Raw genomic sequence first — 15,135 nt, 5'->3', positions numbered from 1 at the left:
ATCCAACAATGAGGAATGGGTTAGAAAAATCGTGGTACATCCTTACCCTGGAGTATTATGGAACTCCCAAAAGTAATGTCTAATAAATAATTTTTAGTGACATGGGGAAACACCTATGATACTGGCAAGCAAAAAAAATGCCAGAGACAAAATCATACGGGTACCCCCTGGTACTGACAAAGAAGATGAATCTGTATTAGTAAAGGAAACACTGGATGCAGTAACAGATAAACCCATAACTCTCAGGGGCTCAGCACAACAAAAGTTGATTCCCTGCTCACAGAGCAGTCACGTCCACAGACCACTTCTGGCGTGGTGGCCTTTCACGTAGCATTTCGGGACCCAGGCCCCTCCCTCTGTGGCCCTGTCCTCTTCTACGTGCTCAGAGCTTTCTCCCTGCCGGCAGGTAGGGAACGAGGGAGTGGGAGCCTGTTGCCAGCTTGGACGTGGCATGGCACATGGTTTGCGTGCCTTCCAGGTACATCCACTGGCCGGAACCCATCCCAGGGCCACTGCTACCTTCTCCTTTGTGCCCAGGGGAAAGGAAATGACTTGAGGAAGACCTAGAATCTCTGCCAGAGGTGCGACAGCAAACGGGCATTGGTTGGAGGTCAGGCGCTGATCAGAGGCAGAGCCGACATTCAAGCCAGGCAGAGTCTGGTCCTGTCCAGCTTTGGTCCTGCCCTCCTCCCTCCAAGGCTTCCAAGGCCTCCCCTCGGGAATGTTCTCTGGTCTCCTGCTACCAGCATCCTTCTAGGGCATTGATGCTGGAATGATCATCGGAAAGGGTGAGAAAATCTGATGAAAACATTTATGTGAAATAAGTTGTGAGCCTTTCCAGACCCACAGATAATCCCTGTACTGTGTGTTTCTTCCAGGTTTGTGTTTCCGTGATTAACTTCTGTAAGTCCCCACTAAACGTTACAAGGGGGGCAGACACCCATTTGAAGGCAGCGATTGGCAACCATGCCGTCATTTATAGGTTTGTTTTTGCAAGAGCAGGACTTCAAAGGCTCTTCCCTGCCTCTTAGGGCCTCTGCCACCCACAGGGATCGGCTGCCAGGGGTGCAGTGGGGAGGGGGGGGTCCTTGGTTCACCTCCTCCCCTGATGGTAACTTTCCCCAGGAAGGTCTCTACTAAACAGGCTGAGCAGCAACGTGAACTTGGTTAACGACTCATCGTCATTAAACAAAGCGTCTATGATTCACACATGCTTTAAAGAAATGCAGATTCCTGGATCCACTTATTAATTCACAAACATTTATTAAAAGAAATGAGAGGGGATCTCATTAACATCATCTCGACACTTCAACCACATTTTCTTATCTAACTGTCACATGAACTCTGCTGGGATGGGTCCTCCTATCCCGCGTTACATAGCTGGAAACTGGTACACTGGGTAGTGAGTGAGGGGACCAGGGTTCATCTTGGCAACCTCTTCCTCCTGGCTTTTAACCTCCCTGAACCCCTTTCCTTGTCTGTACAGTGAGGAAGGAGGAAAAATTAGTAAATGAATAATACTAATTCGTACTTTTCAGAATTGGGGAGGACTGAATGGGATCATGAATGCATAGCATCTGAGAGATAATTACGATGACTGTTCCTTACTCAGAGATAAGGAAACGCAGACACAGACAGTATCTTTTCAAAGCCAGACAGCCAGGAGTGGTAAGGCTGGGCGAGCCCAGGAGCCTCTGGGTCGAATTCCTGAATCTTCCTCTTCCTCTTGCTGCCTTTATTTTCCAGGAGACGTGAGGAAACAGGCACAGACGCCTTTGCTAGACCAGCCCATAGTTCACAGGCAAGAGTTCTTTCCATTTAATTCATCAAACGTCTCAGTCACTGTCAAGTCAAACTCTGCTACTTTTTAAATCGTTCTTTACTCCAGCTTCTTGCATTAAAAGCATAGGTCATTTATCTTCACTCTTTCTTGCCCAGGATACGTACTCAGCTGGGCATTATGGAAGTTCTGGGGCCATCTCCTTAAAGTCTATCACCATCTCCACCCACCTCATGACCAGGGCTGCAGGACAGCACTGTGAAGAGACAGAGACCTACCACCTGGAGTCACGAGACCCGAGGACCCATCCCACCACACACTGGCTGTCGCATCCACGCGGTTTCTCCTCTCTGAGTCTCGGGTTCCTCAACCGTAAACTGGAGACACCTCTTACCTTACAAGCCCGTGGGATCAGATGAAGTAAAGCCCGTTGCAAATTGTAACGTTCTGTGGGATTGTTTTTACTGCCCAAACCACCGTCCATCACCAGACAGTTCTTCAAATCGGAGACAGATTTCTTTCCCCTGGCAAGAATAGTGACTAATATATTCCAGGATGCTTTGCATGTTCCTGGCCTTAAAATAAAACTGCACCCAAACAAGAATGCAGACTCAGCCCTTCATTCTCTGGCTCTCATCAAGCCTGTCCTCTGGGCCAGGCTCTGAGCCCCGTGCTCTGCGGAAGGCAAGGATGAGTAAGGGTTAGTCTCCACCCTCGACTCCTTCACCGTCCAGTGCAAGAGGCCAGACGTTTATGTAAAGTGGCTCATACTTTAAGAGAGGAACAAAAAAAAGTGTTAGAAAAGTTAAAAGGAGCAGGAGTTACGGTCAGTTGAATGAAATCAGGAAAAGCTTTTTGGAGGAGAAAGTATTTGAGTTGCGTCTTAGAAGCTGGCTTATCTTCAGGCAGGTAAAGGGAACCACGTGGGCAGGGGCTTGGAGGCAGGAAACAGCAGGCTCTGTAGGGAAACAGGTGGAGTATTTTGACTCGACCGAATCAAAGGTCTGTAAGGAAGAAGATGGGAAACAGGGACAGATGTGAGGGAGCTTGAAAGTCAGACCGATGGCTGTTTTCTAGGAAGTAGGAAATGGACCCGGCAGGAGTTCACAGACCTGGAGCGGGCGGCCACCAAAGGCAGGCAGAACTTTTCAGAGGTGGTTGCAATGGTCCAAACGTGAGGACAGCAGCGCCAGGAACGGAGAGACCCTGCAGGTACAGAATCCGCAAGTCTTGTCCGAATAGCATAAAAGGTCCGGGACTCCACAAACCGGTAAGCAAGTCAGAGTTTGTTTCAATGTTTCAAAGACTCCACAAATTCATCTGTTTGACAAATCTGGGTGACGTGTGCTGGGGGCTGAGGACACAGCCAGGAGCAAGACAGATAGGACGCCCTGTCCCACGGGGGGGAAGGAGGTGGACCCTAAACAATTAACATCATCTGGAGATGAGGGACCGAGGAACAGGGTGATACGACAGTGTCCTGATGGCAGGACTGGGGGGGTAGAATTGCTGCTCAGGTAGGGAGGTGACATCGGGCTGAACTTTGAGCATAAGACCCAGGGAAAAGTTGGGGGAGGAGCCACCTACACAGCTTCGAATCCAAATAACCATTTAGGGGGTTACCCTTTGTCATCGAGACACCAAGGTTCTGCTGCGGCCCCCAAGCAAGGGACGGTCTCTTATTTTCTATCCTGTAGAGCAGATGCTTCACTTGTCTCTTGCATGTAGTAGACTTTCAACCTCTAATAACGTCTTTTTTCTCCCACAGTGGGTATGGGCCAATTTCCCACCTCTTCTTCCAAACAGCTGAACTTTGGGTGCCCAAATGGGTTTTTATTAAGTTTCTCTAAAAGACCATCTTCATAGATAACATTTAGCACCACACAGAAGTGTCCCAGAAGCTCCTATACATTGGATAATCAAGACGCGTCCGTTGATATATGATAGAACCAATTTAATAGACCACTAGGCAGTTTTCACAAAAAGAGGCTAATGTTTTAGTCCGAAGGGTGAGTCGACCCATCTGGTCTGACAAATGCTGTTTCTGGCTTGATTCCTTGCCCGAGACCATTTGCCAAAACCTTTTTCATGAATCAATACTTAAGATAATCTAAGCGGTTCCCCGTAGATTCAATAGTGCATTGGTTCCAGGCATAAGACATCAATTTGATTTGGTTATAAAATTTAACATTCTATAACTCACAGAGCATCTAACTCATGTACCATCTGGTTTTGGAAGAAAGACCTATGGAAGAATGCAGGGGCTTTCAGGCTGAACATTTCTCATCTTCCTCCTGATCTCACTCCAGACCGTTCCATTCACACTAAGAGGTAATCATCTATTAAGAGTATTGCCCCTCATTTAAAAAGTGATTAAGTTCATTCCACCTAGTTTACTCTGTGACGGGTCCATGAATTCTCTCCTCCTCTTGCCCTAAGAGTCCCAACGCACATCAGATATTCCCTGCTCCACAGTCAAGGGCTGTGAGTGAATATACCCAGTATACTCTAACCTGGTTAATCTTCCTAAACCTCCATTTTAGCTTCCGTAACCTGGAAAAAGTTTACAAAACACCTTCTCTTATGTTATCTCACTTTGTTCTCATGCAGATGAGACCACTTCAGCCCAGAAAGGTGACCTGTCCAAGACCCAGCACCCCTGGTCTACGGTGTGCCTCCCACCCGCCACAGACCTCCACCCGGTCTCTCTGCTTAGCTGTCCAGCCTCTTCCCCTCTCCTGTCTCAGCCATCAGTTCCAGTGGAGCTGGGGTTTCTTGTGTTCTCTGAGCCTGTCATGACCCAGAGGGCATTAACGGGCCTCCTTGGATCAACCCCACGAGTTGTGAGTGGGCTTCGGGGAGAACGAGTGCCCTGCGAGGATGCGTGTGGAGTTCGTATGATGTGCTTATGTGAATCTGTCTGGGTAAGAGTCCAAAGTCTTCATCAGCTCCTCAAAGAATTCAATGGTGATCCCCCTCCAAAAAGAATGGTTAAAATTAATTTTATACACCGGTTTCCTTCCCCCAAGCATCTTCTCTGCTCCTCCTAACCTCCGATGTAATGCTCCGCTTTGTAATTTCTCTTCAGAACTTAAAACCAAAACACTGGGTTTAACTTAAAACACTGGGACTTCGCAGAACTTAAAACACTGGGACTTCGCAGACTTCCCTCCTCACTATAGTTTAATTGTTCTCTTCTTTCCAAGTTTTAATTCAAAGGGGGAGAAGCCCGAGTATTCCTAGGGTGGCCCTTACAGATGCAACTAATATGTGATAACGTACTCCAACTGATAGCACAATTGTCTGTAAACCTTAATCATTCCCTTCAGGGTTGATTCAAATCCTGCCATCGGTACAGTGCCTCCTAAGAGATAAAGGGCTGAGGAGATATATTTAGCTACATTGTTACAGATATGGTCTCAACTATGAAAAGAAAATCAGACTGTTGTCTGTGAGGATTGCATAATGATATTCCAGATGAAAAAAATAAAATCAGTAAAGTTTCAACCACTCCCCAGACACCAAGACAGGCCGGCCCCACTGTTTACGGGGACTTGCGAGCATCTGAAGCTTTGTAAGAACAGATCTGGTTTGGGCAGCTCAAGGCGAGGGACCAGGAGCCGGGAGGCAGTGGAACGTGGGAGGGGCGCTGGCAGAGGATGGTGGCGAGCTCTGGCTGTTGGTTCTCGGCATCAGGCTTGACCCCCTCCTGACCTCCCAGCCTCCACACACATTCTCTGACATTTTCTCACTCTGTTTGCCCGAAAGCTCTTCTGCTCCCCTGCACTAGTCCCTCTTCTGAACAGGGATGTAGAGAAAAAGGAACCCTTGTGCACTGTTGCTGGGGATGTGAATTAGTAGTCACTATGGAAGACAGCATGCAGGGTCTGCAAGAAACTGAAAACAGAACCATCCCGCAATTCCATTTCTGGGTATACATCCAAAGGAAATGAAATCAATAGCTTGAAGAGCTGTCTGTGTTCCCATGTTTACTGCAGCGTTGTTCACAGGATCCAAGATGATGGAAACAACTTTCCATCAATGGATGAATGGATAAAGAAAATGTACGTGTGTACACACACACACACACACAAAATGGAATATTATTTAGCCAAAAAAAGAAGAAAATCCTGCCGTTTGTGACAACATGTATAAACCTGGAGGACATTTTGCTAAGTGAAATAACCCAGACACAGAAAGACAAATGCTGTATCATCTCATTTAAATGTGGGATCAAGAAAAAAGTTGAACTCATAAAACCAGAGTAGAATGGTGGTTACCAGGAGCTGGGGGTGGGGGAAAGAAGGAAAGAAATAGAGAGAGAGACACAGAGAGAAAGAAAGGGAGAGAGAGAGAGAGAGAGAGAGAGAGAGAGAGAGAGAGAGGGAGGGAGGGAGGGAGGAAGGAAGGAAGGAAGCCACTAACCACTATCGATCACAGCTTCATTTATCTCTTATTGACACGAAGAGGATGCAACTGTCTAAATTACTTCAAAGTTTTCTTCATATGGGCCCCACTGTGGCTTTCTGTGGCAAAAACCTTTGCAAGCAGTTTCCTGCCAGTCTTGGGACTTTGTTTAGCTGGGAAGGTCCCCTGACTTATTCCAAATACAGGGCGTCGTGTCGCCCTCGTGGAATTCCCCGCCATCTCTCTGACAACCAAGTGTTCTTGAAACTTCTTATTTTATGTGCTGATAAAAAAAAGGGAAACACAACCCCACCATCTATACCGATATGTGCTATCTGGAAATCCAGTGATTTCCATGTTAAGATTATTCTTCCTCATCAGAAGGGAGTCATTTCCCTCACTTTTAACCTGGGAGATTTGCCCTGGGAAGCTGTCATTTAAATGGATTCTACTATTTGAATCATCAGTAATTTGTGACTAACCCTGCTTTAGCAAGAAAGCTTTCAATAACAATGTGGGATTCTCCGTCCATAATGCTTTATAATACGTTTAAAATGAACATAACAGCTTAAAACGCGGAAGACGTTTAGCCCCAGCCCAGATTCAAGCTGGCACCCCGGGGAGGAGGGAGCTGCCTTTTCAGGCACTAACTGGGCCACGGTGGCTGGTGGGCTGGTGCGAGCCGGTGCGACCACACAGTTTCAGGGTGTGTCCCAAGCCCTTCATTACGGCCGCCTTGGCCTGTACGACCTCTGCCATCCCTCAGCTTGTGGCCACTCCAACCTCTGAACAGGCTGAGGCTGGACGCAGGCGGCCATGTTTCTGACTTGGCCAAGATGCTTAAAATGAGCCCTGATGCAGTTAGAATGGGATGTTGCGACAGTCACTATGATGGTTAATCTATGTATCCACTCAACTAGGTGAAGGGATGCCCAGAGAGTGGGCGAAACAGTATTTCTGGGTGTTTCTGGAAGAGATGAGCATTGGATTCAGTGGACTGAGTGGGTGGGCCACCAGCAAGTCCACTGGGGGCCCAAATGGACCAGAAAGGCAAAGGAGGGGTGATTTCACTCTCTTCTGTGCTGGGACATCTGTCTTCTGCTGCCTGTGGACATTGGAGCTCCTGGGCCTTGGGTCGCTGTCGGGACCTACACCAGCAGCTGCCTGGTTCTCAGGCCTCTGACCCGGGCCTGGGGGTCACACCTTCAGCTCTCAGACCTTCGGACTCGACTGAGTTACACCACGAGCTTTCCTTCTCCAGCTGGCAGACCGCAGACCAGGGGACTTCTCAGCCTCCGCAGCTACGCGAGCCAATTCCTACAATAAACCTCCCTCTTTCCCTCTCTCGCTCTCTCTCGCTACACATGTCTCCCATTTGCTCTGTTTTCTGTTTCTCTGGAAAATCCTGACTAATACAGTCACTATGAGGAACGATTGCTAGAGGAGCGTTTGACAATGAGAATCTTGGCTTTGTCACAAGAGGAGGTTGCTGTCCCAACGGGCCTGTCCCCACTGTTCTCAGCCAGGGGCCCCTGACAACGGCCAGGACAGAGGGGCAGCTTTGAGGCCGTCTCTGCAGCTCCGTGCGGTGACGCTGTCATTTGTTTGGTCGAGAAAATACAACCTGCTCCATCGCCCCCAAACCGATGTACTCCTCAGAGGCGCTAACCACCCCATTATCCCCAGTCCCGCCTTCCGGATTTGAGAGCCTCACAGGCCAGTTTGTAGCTTATATGTCAGTGAGAGCTCAGCTCAGTCCCAACACGGCAGAAGAGCCCATGAGAAGAGACACTGAAATTCACGTGTATCTAAAGCTTGCGGCTGGACGGTTACATGCATCTCACTAACAATCACGTGGCTTATAAATTACTAGCCGCAGCAGGCGGTGGGTTTTTGAGATGCGAAAATGAATTAAGTCCCCGCTGCACCTTGTGGCACGTGTATCTGACAGTCCAGGATGGAAGCGTGAAGGCGCAGTCCGGGGGGGCGGGGCTTCTCCGCTTCAGCAGAAGGAAAGCGTGGCTATCAAACAGGATGCTGCCGTCAGTCAACCACCTGCTCTTTACTGAGATCCGCTTTGTACGAGGCAGCCCGCCAGCACCCAAGGGCTGCACAGAAGCCCGAGGCAGCCCCCTTTCAGGCAGCTGAACGTCCATCTGAAAACAAGGCACAAAACGGAACGTGCTCGTTGTCAAGGGAATCTTAGACAGTTGTTGGAGTTCAGAGGAGAAAGCTGTGTCCCTGTGGGGCGACCAGGGAGGGCTTCCCAGGACGGCGTTTATTCTGAGAAAGGCAGAGATGGGGTGGGGGACATCCAGGAGGAGAGCCACCGGAGCTGAGGCCCAGAGCTGGGAGCACCCCTGCTGTGCTGGGGCATGGGGGGGGCGGGGAATGGGGGAGGGGCGGGGAATGGGGGATGGGGGGTCGGGAGATAAGGCCCGAGGGACCCGATGCTGCTCTCCCTCTGTACCTGGAGCCGTGCTCTAACTGGTGCTGATCTAGAGCACCTATTGGAGTACCTTCACCCTGGAAGGTTCTCTGGGGCACCTCCAGAGCCTCCTTCACTCCTCCGGCTTCTGAGAGACCCCTGGGCCCCGCACCATCCTGCTGTGCTACTGGGGCCCTCGGTGAGTCCACAGGATTGAATAAGACAGCGCCTCCCACACAGGGGGCCAGTGTCCAGGAATCCCACCTTCCCCTCTCTCTCCTTCACCACCGTTTTTAAGATGGAAACACCGAGAAGCTAAGAGAAGAAGCAACTTCAAAAAGCTCCCCCTCACGCACAAGGAACGAAAGAAGCAGGAGACCAAGCTTCTCCGCGCCGGCTCTGCAAGGAGAAACACCAAGCGCTAGGTTGAGCTCCCAGACGCTCGGCTGCGCCCCAAAGACACGGCAACCAACCAACCAGACAGCGTCCAAGGCCTCACGGAGCTAACAAAGCATTGAAGAAGCAGCTATTAAATACAGGCAAATACAAAGGGAAAAATTAGGGAGCTACAGAGCCGACAGCAGGGGCCCAGGGATGCCCATCTGAGGAGGGAGCTCTAGGCTGGAATCTGAACCACTGCACAAGCCCAGGGAAGAGGGGGCGGGGTGGGGAGGACCCCTTGCCCCTCACTCGTTCTTCACCCTCAATGCCGGGAACCCTCCTCTGGGTATCTGGACAGCCTCTCCCCGTGCCTGTGGCTCGAACTAATTCCCCGAGGGCTGGTACAGTCTATGTAGATGAGGTGAGTCTGCAAACATTTTTTTCCCCTCACAATACATGGGCGCCTTCCAGATCCCAAGATGTAGCCCCACTGGCAAGTCCTGAGTATTTGCAGATGCTGTGAGGAGGCGTTTTGTGTGCAATGGTTTACAGTTAATGTGGGATAGTGTTTACTTAAAACCAGCAGTGACCCCTGGGCCGGCAAATGCAGTGTCTTTGTCCTCAGGGTTCACCCCTGTCCATTCTGCGGGTTACCTCGTCTCTGAAATGCTGCCGTCCTCGGTTTCCATGACACAGAATCTCTCCTGTTTAAGCTCTCTGGCCGTTTCTTCCCGTCAGCTGTTTCTTGTGCTGTGCCGGTTGGGATTCGTTTTGGCTGTAAGCCACGGAGACCCACAGTAACAGTGGCTTAAATAAGATAACAGTTCCTTTCTCCCTCGTGTCACAGGCTGGGGATCGGCAATCCAGAGCTGTTATGGCAACCCACAGAGTCATCTAGAGCCCTGGTCCCATGCCAGCGTCTCCTGCTCCATCCTTAGGTTATAGCACCCATTCTCATGGTCCAAGGAGGCTGCTGGAACTCCAGCCCTTCACATCAGAAGTCCAGGAAGCAAGATGGAACTTGGGACAAAGAATAAGGGGACAAAGGGCCAAACATCTGTTAAAACACGTTCCTGAAAGTTACTACAGGGCACTGATTCTTAAACTCTTGGACAAAAGTTAGTCCCTTGGCCACACCTAGCGACAAGGGAAAATGGGATATATAGTCTTTTATTCAGACAACTCTGTGCCCAATTTAAAATATGGGTTCTGGGGCTTCCCTGGTGGCGCAGTGGCTGAGAGTCCGCCTGCCGACGCAGGGGACACGGGTTCGTGCCCTGGTCCGGGAAGATCCCACATGCCGCGGAGCGGCTGGGCCCGTGAGCCATGGCCGCTGAGCCTGCGCGTCCGGAGCCTGTGCTCCGCAACGGGAGAGGCCACCACAGCGAGAGGCCCGCGTACCCAAAAAAAAAACAAACAAGAAAAACAAAAAATATGGGTTCTGTTATGATGGAAGAGGGAGAGAATGAGTAATAATGGACAGACCTCTAGACTCTGCACACACCCATGGATGGAGCACCGTAAGAGATTCCTGCCACGCTTGGCAGCTCAACTTCTTTTTAATTCCACACGTAAGTGATACCACATGGTATTTGTCTTTCTGTGTCTGGCTTATTTCACTTAGCATAGTGTCCTCCAGGTTTATACATGTTGTGGCAAATGGCAGGATTTCCTTCTTTTCGTGACTGAATAACATTCCATTGCGCATATATTGGGTTTTTCTGTAAGAGCATACGGAAAACCCGAACGAACTTTTTGGCCAGCCCAATCTTTTCTTCATCTGTTCATCCACCGATGGACAGTTGTTTCCATTATCTTGGCTATTGTGAATAACAATACAATAAACATGGAGTGCAGATAGCTCTTCAAGATGCTGATTTTATTTCCTTTGGCTATACACCCAGAAGTGGGATTGCTGGGTCGTGTGGTGGTTCTATTTTTAATTTCTTGAGGATCCTCCATACTCTTTTCCAGAACAGCTGCACCGGTTTACACTCCCCTCAATAGTGTACAAGCGTTTCCTTTCCTCTACACCTTTGCCCACATTTGTCGTCTCTTGTCTTTTTGAGAACAGTCATTCTAACACATGTGAGGTGATACCTCGTGGTTTTGATTTGCATTTCTCTATGATTAGTGACGTTGAGCACCCTTGCATGCACCTGTTGGCCATTTGTGTGTCTTCTTTGGAAAAAATGTCTATTCAGACTCTCTGCCCAGTTTTTTTTTTTTTTTGCGGTACGCGGGCCTCTCACTGTTGTGGCCTCTCCCGTTGCGGAGCACAGGCTCCGGACGCGCAGGCTCAGCGGCCATGGCTCACGGGCGCAGCCGCTCCGCGGCATGTGGGATCTTCCCAGCCCGGGGCACGAACCCGTGTCCCCTGCATCGGCAGGCGGACTCTCAACCACTGCGCCACCAGGGAAGCCCTCCGCCCAGTTTTTAATCAGGTTATTTGTGGGGTTTTGTTGGTTTTTGCTATTAAATTCCATGGGTTCCCTATATATTTTGGATACTCACCCCTTATCAGACACGTGGTTTGCAAATACTTTCTCCTCTTCTGTTAAGTTGCCTTTACATTTTGCTGATGGTTTCCTTTGCTGTGCAGTAGTTTTTCAGTTTGGTGCTGTTCCACTTGTTCATTTTTGCTTTTGTTGTCTGTGCTTTGGGTGTCATGTCCAAAAAATCATTGCCAAGACCAATGTCAAGGAGATTTTCCCATGTTTTCCTATGAGTTGTGTGGTTTCAGGCTTTACATGTAAACCTTTAATCCGTTTCAAGTGAATTTTTAGGAATGGTGTAAAATACGGGTCCAGTTTCATTCTTTTACATGTGAATATCCAGTTTCCCAACACCATTTATTGAAGAGACTATCCTCACCCTACTGTGTGTTCTTGGTGCCCTTGTCAAAGATAAGTTGACCATGTTGAGTGGCTTTTTTTTCTGGGCTCTCTATTCTGCTCCATTGGTCTATGTATATCCATTTTTATGCTAGTATCATACAGTTTTGACTACTGTAACTTGGTGGTATAGTTTGAAATCCGGAAGTGTGATACTTCCAGCTTCGCTCTTCTTTCTCAAAATTGCTCTGGCCATTCAAGGTCTTTTGTTGTTCCATAGGAATTTTAGGATTGTTGTTTCTATTTCTATGAAAAATGTTTTTGGAATTTTGATAGAGACTGTAGATTGCTTTGGGGAGTATGGATTTTTTTTAATTTTATTTATTTATTTTTGGCTGCGTTGGGTCTTCATTGCTGCGCGCGGGCTTTCTCTAGCTGCGGCGAGTAGGGGATGCTCTTCGTTGCCGTGCGCGGGCTTCTCCTTGCCGTGGCTGCTCTTGTGGCGGAGCAAGGTTCTAGGCGCATGGGCTTCAGTAGTTGTGGCACGCGGGCTCAGTAGTTGTGGAACATGGGCTTAGTTGTTCACAGCATGTGGGATCTTCCTGGACCAGGGCTCGAACCCATGTCCCCTGTGTTGGCAGGTGGATTCTTAACCACTGTGCCACCAGGGAAGTCCAGTATGGATATTTTAACAATATTTATTCTTCTAAACCAAGAACACAGAAAAGCTTTTCATTTGTTTGTGTTTTCTTCAATTTCTTCCATCAATGTCTTATAGTTTTCAGTGTACAGGTCTTTCACCTTCTTGGTTAAATTTATTCCTAGGTATGATATTGTTTTTGCTGCTATTATAAATGGAATTGATTTATTAATTTATCTTTCAGATAGTTTGCTGTTAGTGTATAGAAATGAAAGTGATTTTTCTATGTTGATTTTGTATCCTGCAACTTTAGTGGATTTTTAAATTAGTTCGAACACGGTTTTTTGGTGGAGTCTTCAGAATTTTGTATGCATAAAATCATGTCATCTGCAAACGGAGACAATTTTATTTCTTCCTTTCTGATTTGGATGCCTTTTGTTTCTTTTTCTTGCCTAGTTGCTCTGGCTAGGACTCATAGTACTATAACAAATACAAGGGCTTCCCTGGTGGCGCAGTGGTTGAGAGTCCGCCTGCCGATGCAGGGGACACGGGTTCGTGACTCGGTCTGGGAAGATCCCACATGCCGCAGAGCGGCTGGGCCCGTGAGCCGTGGCCGCTGAGCCTGCACGTCCAGAGTCTGTGCTCTGCAACGGGAGAGGCCACAACAGTGAGAGGCCTGCGTACTGCCAAAACAAACAAACAAACAAAAAAAAACAAATATAAGTGACAAAAGTGGACATCCTTGTCTTATTCCTGACCTCAGAGGAAAAGCTTTCAGCTTTATACCACTGAGCAGGCTGTTATCTGTGGGCTTTTCATATATGGACTTTTTAATGTACATTCCTTCTCTACCTAATTTTTTGAGAGTTTTTATGTTGAAAGGGTGATGAACTTTGCCAGTCACTTTTTATGCATCTATCTATGATTTTTATTCTTTATTCTGTTAGTGTGGAATATCACCTTTATCAATTTGCACATATTGACCTATCCTTGCATCTCAGGGATAAATCCTGATTAATCATGGTGTATGGTACTTTTAATGTGCTGTTGAATTTGATCTGCTAGAATTTTGTTGAGGATTTTTGCATCTATGTGTGTGAGGAATATTGGCCTGTAATTTTCTTTTCTTCTAGTGGCCTCGTGCAGCTTTAGTGTCTGGGTAATGCTGGCCTCATAAAGTGAGTTTGGAAGTATTCCTTTCTCTTCAAGTTTTTGGAAGAGTTTGAGAAGGATTAGTGTTAATTCTTCTTTTAATGCAAAATGTAAATAATTAAATTCCTTCCCACATTCCCTCTTTTTTTCTCCTGGGTCTCCTACTTTTACACATGGCCATCCCTTCCCACCCCATTCCCATGACCCACAGTCAAACCCTTGCTGTCGTGTATGACTTCTCATCTCCCTCCACACGCCATCTGTGGCTGAGCCCCTGGTAGCTCTTGCCTGGACTCCTGCAACAACCTCACCCTAGCTCTCAGGGCTACGCTCTTCTCCAGTCTCCCTGACATATGACTGTCTGACTAATATTCTCGATATCTAGAACGCATTGCCACCATATCTTACTCCAAGACATTCAAGCGTCTCCCTGTTACTTACAGAATAAAACCAATACCCCTCAACCCTCTATAAAGGGACCTTAGCCTCTCTCCACACCACAAAACCACTGAGATCTGAGTATGTGCCAGAGTCTGCCCCAGGTGTTTGGGGTCCATCACGAAACAGAACAGACACACATGCACCAAACTCCTACTCTAAGGAGCTTAGAGGCTAACGTTCCATTGTTTCCCCTAACAGCCTACTTCTATTTCCCTTCATTCCAGGCAAACTGAGTCACAGGGCCTGCCCTTTGCTCATACTTTTTCCTCTTTCTGGAATATTCTTTTGCCTATTCCTTTATAGCAGTGGCTCTCCACCAGGATGATGTTTTGCCTCCAGAGGGCACATTTGGCAAGGTCTGGATGCATTTTTGGTTGTCACTAGTGGACAGGGTCCTACTGACTCCCCGTGGGTAGAAGCCTGGGAGACCGTTAAACATCCTACAATGCACAGGGTGGCCCCCGCCAGGGAGAATGACCTGGTCCAGAATGCCAACAGTGCTGGGGCTGAGAAACTCTGTTCTAGAGCCGAGCTCTTCCCATCCTTCATGCCAGCTCCGATTTCACCTCCACAAAATGCCCACAATTCCTTCCCCCACTCCTGTGTGCTCGAAGACACCCGAATCCCCAGTTCCCCTGAATGTGGACCTTCAGTGGCACCCTTCACTCTTCATAGGCTGTAAAAGTCTACAGGGATGAATTTATACCTGATTCATCTGAGTTCTCAGAGGCTGGCCTGGAGCTTAGCCCACAGAGAAAGAGCACTCAGCTATTATATGCACAAGTGGGGAATACCCAACGTCTGTGTCTTCTCCCAGACTTCAGTTCCTAGGAATTAGGCAGACAGAAAGTTCTCCCTTCCGAGGGGAATCTGCCAGGCCCCTTCCAGCCATACCTGGAAAAGACTCAAGTGGCATCAAGCCACGAGGAAGACTGCCTCTACCAGCCTGGAGGAAAGGGGCCAGTGGAAAAAGAGACCGAACAAACATGGCAAGAAACCCGACTCTGTGTGCAAACAGAGGTTCCCTACAGAAATACTGAAATCAGGAAGGACATTCGGTTGAATGGGGGCT

At 48.3% G+C, this 15,135-nt stretch overlaps 1 long non-coding RNA gene across 1 annotated transcript; it reads left to right on the top strand.

Moving 5' to 3' along the window:
- The first annotated feature begins 2,707 nt into the window (after positions 1–2,707).
- Positions 2,708–8,555, top strand: LOC109551500 (uncharacterized). The gene is made up of 3 exons (XR_002178275.3): positions 2,708–3,050; positions 3,986–4,111; positions 4,391–8,555. It is a non-coding gene; the product is annotated as an uncharacterized lncRNA (long non-coding RNA).
- Positions 8,556–15,135: the final 6,580 nt, after the last annotated feature.

This window comes from Tursiops truncatus, chromosome 10 (genome assembly GCF_011762595.2).
Source record: "Tursiops truncatus isolate mTurTru1 chromosome 10, mTurTru1.mat.Y, whole genome shotgun sequence".
NCBI lineage: Eukaryota > Metazoa > Chordata > Mammalia > Artiodactyla > Delphinidae > Tursiops > Tursiops truncatus.
Note: the sequence above shows the minus strand (reverse complement) of the source record. Positions and strands in the feature narration are given on the sequence as shown.